Below are 6,861 nucleotides of genomic sequence, written 5' to 3'. Positions count from 1 at the left end.
GAATTTAATTTGGAATAAAATGTATTCCACAATTAGAAATAAAAGTTGGAACTATACATTTATATGGAAAGGTGCAATGACCAAAATTCATCGCACTGAAGAGTAATTAAGCAATGATGGTACAGTGACCTGACAATAGATCCCTTTCTGATGCAATGGAAAGAAAAGGAAGTTAAAAGGCATGGACGCTGGAAAGGGGGAGAAACATTTACTAAAGACACAGAGTAGCGGTCGGTTGGGCAGCACATATACTAAAATTGGACCAATGCAGAGATTAGCATGGTCCCTGAGCAAGGATGGCATGCAAATTTGTGAAGCATTCCATATTTAAAAAAAAAAAAGAAGGGGATCCCTGTGTGGCTCAGTGATTCAGCGCTTGCCTTGGCCCAGAGCGTGATCGTAGAGTCCCAGGATCGAGTCCCGTATCAGGCTCCTGCATGGAGCCTGCTTCTCCCTCTGCCTGTGTCTCTGCCTCTCTCTCTCTGTCTGTCTCTCATGAATAAATAAATAACATTTTTAAAAGAAGCAGAAGCAGAAGCAGAAGAAGACGATGACGACAGAGTAGAAAAGAGCTGGAATTCCATCAGCAAGTACTGCACACTCTGTATTTGCTATCGGCACTCTCCTAGGTACTGGGGTAGAACAGGTTACAAAACGGACTAAACCTCAGTGCTCTAGGGCAGGGCTGGAGGGAAAAACAGCCATTAGGCAAGCAATCAAATGAAAAATAGGTCAGTGAGGACAAATCCTACGAAGAAATATATAGAAGGATGGGAATAAAAGAATCAGGAAGGGCGTTATTTAAAATAATTGAACAGGGAATCTTCTAGAAATAAGATGAGGGTTTTAAGAGAGGTTTTAAAGCAATTGAAGAGGGATTGCATGCCAAGGGCTAGACAAAGACACTTCTGCCCTGAGAGAATAGCTTGTGCAAAGGCCCTAGAGTCAGGAGCATGCTTATCATATGCAGGGAACAAGAAGGGCCAGTATATTTGGAAGAGAGGGTGGTGGCCAGAAAATGGAGGCGTTGAATCATCGGAAGGCCTTGGATGAGTGAAAAAGGATGGATTTTTTTTTCTAGGCTGATAATTTTTGAGAATAATCCCTGCTTACTTCACTTGAGCACAGAAACATGGAAGATATAAGAAAATAGTCTATTATTCAAAACTTTGTACCCTCCCAGTTTAATGGAGCATCGCCCTGAAGCACCATGTGCACCTTTGCTTGTGATATTTCCCAGAGCCCCACCTCATACCTTTCATGCTCTATAAGTAATAGGAACTTTTAGAGAGAAAAGAGTCCAAGAGGACTGTTGCCCGCTTCCCGTGACCCACTTGTAGCTGCTGGAATGAACTCTTCTTGTCTTATTCCTCAAGGCGAGATTTGTCCTTCCTCCTGCCCTTCTGGGCTCTGGGGCCCGTCCTCTGTCCTTGTTTGTAAATCACCTGTTTGCTCTCTTTGTTGCCAACTTCCCCTCTTCCATTGGTTCTTTGTCTTCGGCTCTTAGGCTCAGGTCTTGCCCATCTCAAAACGCCTCCCTCTAAACCTGATGACAAACTCCAGTTCTTGCCGATGTCTTTCTCCTCCTCCAAGGCCAGATCTCCCTCATGTCTCCTGCTCTGCCCTTTTGATACAGGAGAGCTGGGTTCTGGTCTCACAGAGTTGAAGGATGAGTCTCGCCCGACACAGGAGAGTGAGGAAAGGGACAGAGGTTTATTAAGTAAAGATATAGAGGAAGCTCCCAGGGGTGAGAGGGGTCCCGAGAGGGCTGCGCCTGATGGCTTGTAGGGTTGGTCCTTTATTGGAAGCCTAATCAGGGAACCTAAATCCTTTTAACACCTCCATCGACATCACCATTGAGTAGGGACTAGTGATAACATCTTTAATGGCCTTACTTCCTTTTTAGAGTCTGATGATTTTTTTGGTTACCCAGGGCAGGTGGTCTGGCTTTGTTCCTTTATCTCTGGTTTCCTTACATCTCAGCATTTTTGGGATTTCTGTGAGCCTGCTTCCGTGACCCCCTACCTAGCCCTGCCCAGCCCTGTTTGTCCCTCACTTTTCCCCTTACTCTCATTCCTCACCCCAATGAAGTCATCACCCCACACCACCTGCCCACAGAACCCCTTTCTATTAGTTCTTACTCTTGGCCCAAACTGGCTCATACCCTCCAGTTTCATTCTATGCAAACTCTCAAGTTCCTTTTTAACAATTCTTTCCTCTTCTGTGGCTACCTCTTGGTTTCCTCTGTGCTTTTCCACCTGCCTAAATGTATTCGTTCCATAGGACTGAGCTTCCCAACCAGCATGAAGCAGTGATCCCCTGTTCCTTGCTCTGGCCGGAGCCCCCAGGCGAGTTGCCTGCAGACTTGAGCTGTCTTGCCTGTTTACCTCAGTGGGCGGCCCAACCACCTGTGTGTCCTGACATGACAAAGTGCGTGGAAAGTACTGCCCTGGGAGTCCATCCTCACCCCTCCCTGTTTCACCTTCTAGATACTTGCGGTGATCTCCTGCACTTGGCTATGCCCTATGGGGAGATGAATTCTAAATCTATCTCTAGCTGGCATTTCTCTGTTGAGTTCTAGATCAGTATCATCGAACCAAGCATCTCTTCTCGGATGTTCCTCAAATTAACGTGTTCAGTATTAAGCTTTTCATCCCCAGTGCAGTTCTTTTCAAGGAATAGTATCACCAACTACCTACACGTGTGAGTGATTTTTACTTCAACTGCCTTATTCTCATATTGGATCAAGCATCACATTTTCTTGATTTTGGTTTTGTTCTATCATGTGTAGTCTTTTCTGTCATCACTCTGATGTCACTTGAGTTCCTGTCTTTATAATTCCCTTACCCAAACTGTTGTGCTAGATCGTACTGTTTAGAGCATTTGCAACTCTTCCCGACAGTTCCCTTGCCTGCGGCGAGACCCTTCTTGTGGGAGAGTTTTACATTCCTCCTCCAATGAATTCAGTGTGGTCTAGGGTTTGCTTTGGCTGAGGAAATGTGAATGGAAGTCATTCAGAGTTAGCCAAACTGTGAAGCTTGAGGACACAGTCCTCCAGACTGCTAATACTGCTGGAGACTTCTGTCATCAACTACAAGGAGGTAGGGTCCAACTGCAAGGGAGGGAAACGAGCGAAAAGTCCATAGGAGACCACCCTCACTTCTGACACCCAATGCAAGTGTAACGGTTCCCCAAACCATTCTCAGCTTTGGTATTTGCTAGAAAGACTCAAAGAACTCACTGGAAGCTATTGTATTCATGGTTATGGTTTATTATGGGCAAAATACACGAATGAAAAATTAGCCAAAGGAAGACATGCTAGAGCAAGGTCTGGGAGGGTTCCAAATGCAAAGTGTCCACTATACACAGGACATTTCGCCCTCCCTGCATTCATGTGAGACAATATGCTTGGAATGTTGCCAACCAGGGAAGTTCACCTGAGCTTTGAGTTCAGAGTTTTTATTGGGGCTCCATTATATAAGCATGTTTAATTGATTGCCCGTGTCGTTGCCCCCAAATACCTACATCTTTGGGCAAAACCAGGTTCCTTATTGCACAGAAGCAAACTGGATCACTGTTGAGTAGCAGCTTTAAAAGAATTTAAAGAATCCCAGGGTAGGATTTTCTCTATTTCTTTCCTTCTGCCACCTGACTAACAGTGTCCCAGAGAAAGAAGTCTGAAGTGAAGAGGGTGGGGTGGGGAGCTGCGTTGTAACCCAACATGGCCACATAACATGAGCGTGATAAGCACCCAGATTATCAATCAGTGTAAACACCTAGGATTTGGGAGTTGTTTGTTACCAAGGCATTACTGCTAGGGGGGGATCATCTTGTGGATGAAGTGGATGGCATCTGCCGCTGCTTTTTTTGTTTTGTTTTTTGCACTTTGATCTGGTCGACCTACCAGAGCCCAGGCCTATGTTTCCAGCCTCCAGTGGTAAACAGATCAAGAAATGTAGATTTCTATCAGGCCAAACTAGATTTCTTCTCACCTTATTCCAGCTTCTCCAATTAGTCACAGGCTGGTTAGGGGAAGATAAGACCCACTTTTCAGGAAGGGAAGACAGGAGCCTTGCAACATTCTTCAATCCAGCTTTTGAAACGATAAATCAGACCAGGGATTTTGATTCTCCTCTGGCCACTATTGTCTGCTCTCCAAGGGTTAAGAACCCAGAAAGGGAAAAATGGTTGCTCGGACACCCCCAACACTGGATGCCAGCAAAGGCTGAATCTGCTGACTTCAGTATTTGCTTGGGGGGAGGGGTGAAAGGGGAAGAGGGAAGGTAAGTAATGGAACAGGTAGTAGATCTCATTGGTAGTCCATTTTTAATACAAAAGACTATTCGAAGGACAGCAAATGGCCAACAATCTATTTGCTCTTCAGGCAGACAGGAAGGAGTTGGCAGTGGGATGGGGGTGTTCTAGGAAAAAATAAATATTTTAGTTTAATCAGTTTGGGTCTATCTTCTAGGATAGAATCAGTTAAGGGTGAAGCAGTTGAGTCTGAGGCTGTCGTAGGCACAGGCAGGAAAGCCAGAAAGTGACTGCATGGCTGGCCACAGCGCAGCCTGTCAAGAGGGCGAGAGAGTCTCTGAGAGAGGAGCTGGAGTGGTGGGTGGCTCTGAAGAGGAGGCCAGGAATCTATATTTGATCTGGGAGGTAAAAGGACAAAGTGATTGAAGCTGTTCACATAAGAATTAATTTCCAGGGAAACAGGATACTTAGCAAATTGTCTCTTTTCCTGAATTGACAGATATGATAGGAACTATAGTAATACATCTCAAAGGATGAGCAGTTTATTCCCAGGGGTACTTTATTTACTGAAAAGTAAATCTCACTGAGAACCCGGCTGGAAATATCTTTTCATTTACTATGCTCTCTGCCTGCCTTGCCTTTAATAGAAAACAAGCCAAGAATGTTCTCAAATAAAACTAAAGACCATACGGCCACTAGTGAGTTCCAGAGGAACATTTATAACAATAATTGCAGACAGAGGATCATTCTTTCAGGGATCGCAGTTCCCAGGCCTCCTCGCTGAAGTGCAAAAGAGCAGTACTGTGCAACCCTGTGGCCGATGCTTCCTATAAAGCTCAGAGACAGTCGACTGGGACTCACGGGGAAAGGGAATGTGAACAGAAAGAAAATAGCCGAGAGAACGATTTTTTTTTTTTAAAGCATAGGATGATCTTAGAGGAAGTGTGTTGAGCTATTCATTAACTCATGAAGAGCTACAACTTAACTTCTTTACTTTTTCTTCTTTCTCTCCTCTTCAGCTACCAACCTTCTCCTGCATCTGTTTTCCCAATCCTAGGAACCCCAGTAGCGATTCCTGGCAGAGACAAAAGCCAGAATTTCCAGGAGCACTGACAGTTTTGGAAAACTAGCAAGGAATGGCAAGGAGGGAGGCAGGACGGCCATAATGAAATAACACATATGTACAGTGGCTGTCTTCTCGTCACGTGATAATCCTCATTGACATGTTTGAGACTTGGCGCAGAAGGTAGATGTTTCTTCCTTTTTTTTTTTTTTTTTTTTAATACTGAAAGGCAGAGAGAACAGCTACTCAGGTGGTTGTGGTGGGTTCGAAGACCTCAAATGGTCCCCTCTCTAGGTTTGTTCTTGGAATTCGAAAGACACTTCGCATGCCATTAAAACGATCTCTTGGGAGCCTGCTGAAGACATGCATCTTTGACTACGCCAGGCCATGGAGCCGTGGCATTATCTGGGGGGGGTGGGGGGGGTGGGAGAGGGAGAGCAAATGCACGTATTTGGTGCTGTCAGAACACATCTTTCTGTTCAGTCATCTCTGTGAGACGATGGAAGGTGCCGGTCAAGCACAGGGTGCATGAGCGCGCTATGTGTGTGTGTGCATGCGCGTGCGTATGGGGCATACAGGCCGGGGACACAGAGCCATGGGTGAAAAGAGTTTATGAGACAGATATTTTCTACTTCAAAATTTTCAAATTTCTTACCTGGAAGTACACTTATTCCTTGATTATGCCTTAATTTATGAACTTTAGTGGTTCCTTGTGTGTGTCTCTGTGTGTGTGTATGTGTGTGTGTGTTCAACTAATGAACTTTATTTTTTAGAACAGTTTTAAATTTAAAGAAAAATCGATCACTTATCAGGTGGTCCAGAGATTCACACATACCCATCCTTCCGCCTCCAAATAGAGTTTCCTTATTATTGACATTTTGTAGGATCTATTAGCTCCAATTACTGCACTGATACCAATATGTTATTAACTAAAGCCCATGGTCTATATTTAGTTTCACTCTTTGTTTTGTATAGTTCTGTGGGTTTTGGCAAATGCATAATGTCATATATTCACCATTCCAGTATCATAGAGAATAGTTTCACTGCCTCAAAAATCCCTGTGCTTCACTTCTTCTTTTTTCCCCTAAGATTCGTTCTTTGAATATAATGATGAATGGAATAGTTAATTAAATGTACATATGTGCATATGATATATGCATATGTAAGTGTCTAATAGGTGTACGTGTGTGTATGCCCTCATGTGTGTACGTGCAATCTAATATTTAAGTGATGTAATTTCTTTACGGTTGCTTATGCACTATCTCCAGCAAAATAAGAAGCTGAATATATGTAAAATCTTTATACTTGTACCTAGTGACTGAGGTGTTTTCTTTAACAGGACAATCATCTATCATGAAACCCACAGAAGGTCAAACTTATCACCTGACAGTAGCATCATGATCCTTAGATGTCCTTGCAAAGCCTGGATGTCATGGCAACCAGTATTATCTGTCAGGATCCAGTGCTGCCGAACTTCTCTTAATAAATCAGGCATAATTGGCATATATGCACTATAATTAATTAAAAGTTATTCAAGTGGAATG

At 43.8% G+C, this 6,861-nt stretch overlaps 1 non-coding gene across 1 annotated transcript; it reads left to right on the top strand.

The window, feature by feature from the left end:
- The first annotated feature begins 227 nt into the window (after nt 1-227).
- LOC112650861 (U6 spliceosomal RNA) lies at nt 228-331 on the top strand. The gene has a single exon (XR_003130506.1). It is a non-coding gene; the product is annotated as a U6 spliceosomal RNA (small nuclear RNA).
- The last annotated feature ends 6,530 nt before the right edge of the window (nt 332-6,861 follow it).

The sequence above is a fragment of the Canis lupus genome, chromosome 29 (genome assembly GCF_003254725.2).
Source record: "Canis lupus dingo isolate Sandy chromosome 29, ASM325472v2, whole genome shotgun sequence".
Taxonomy (NCBI): domain Eukaryota; kingdom Metazoa; phylum Chordata; class Mammalia; order Carnivora; family Canidae; genus Canis; species Canis lupus.
This window is presented reverse-complemented; position numbering and strand designations above follow the sequence as displayed.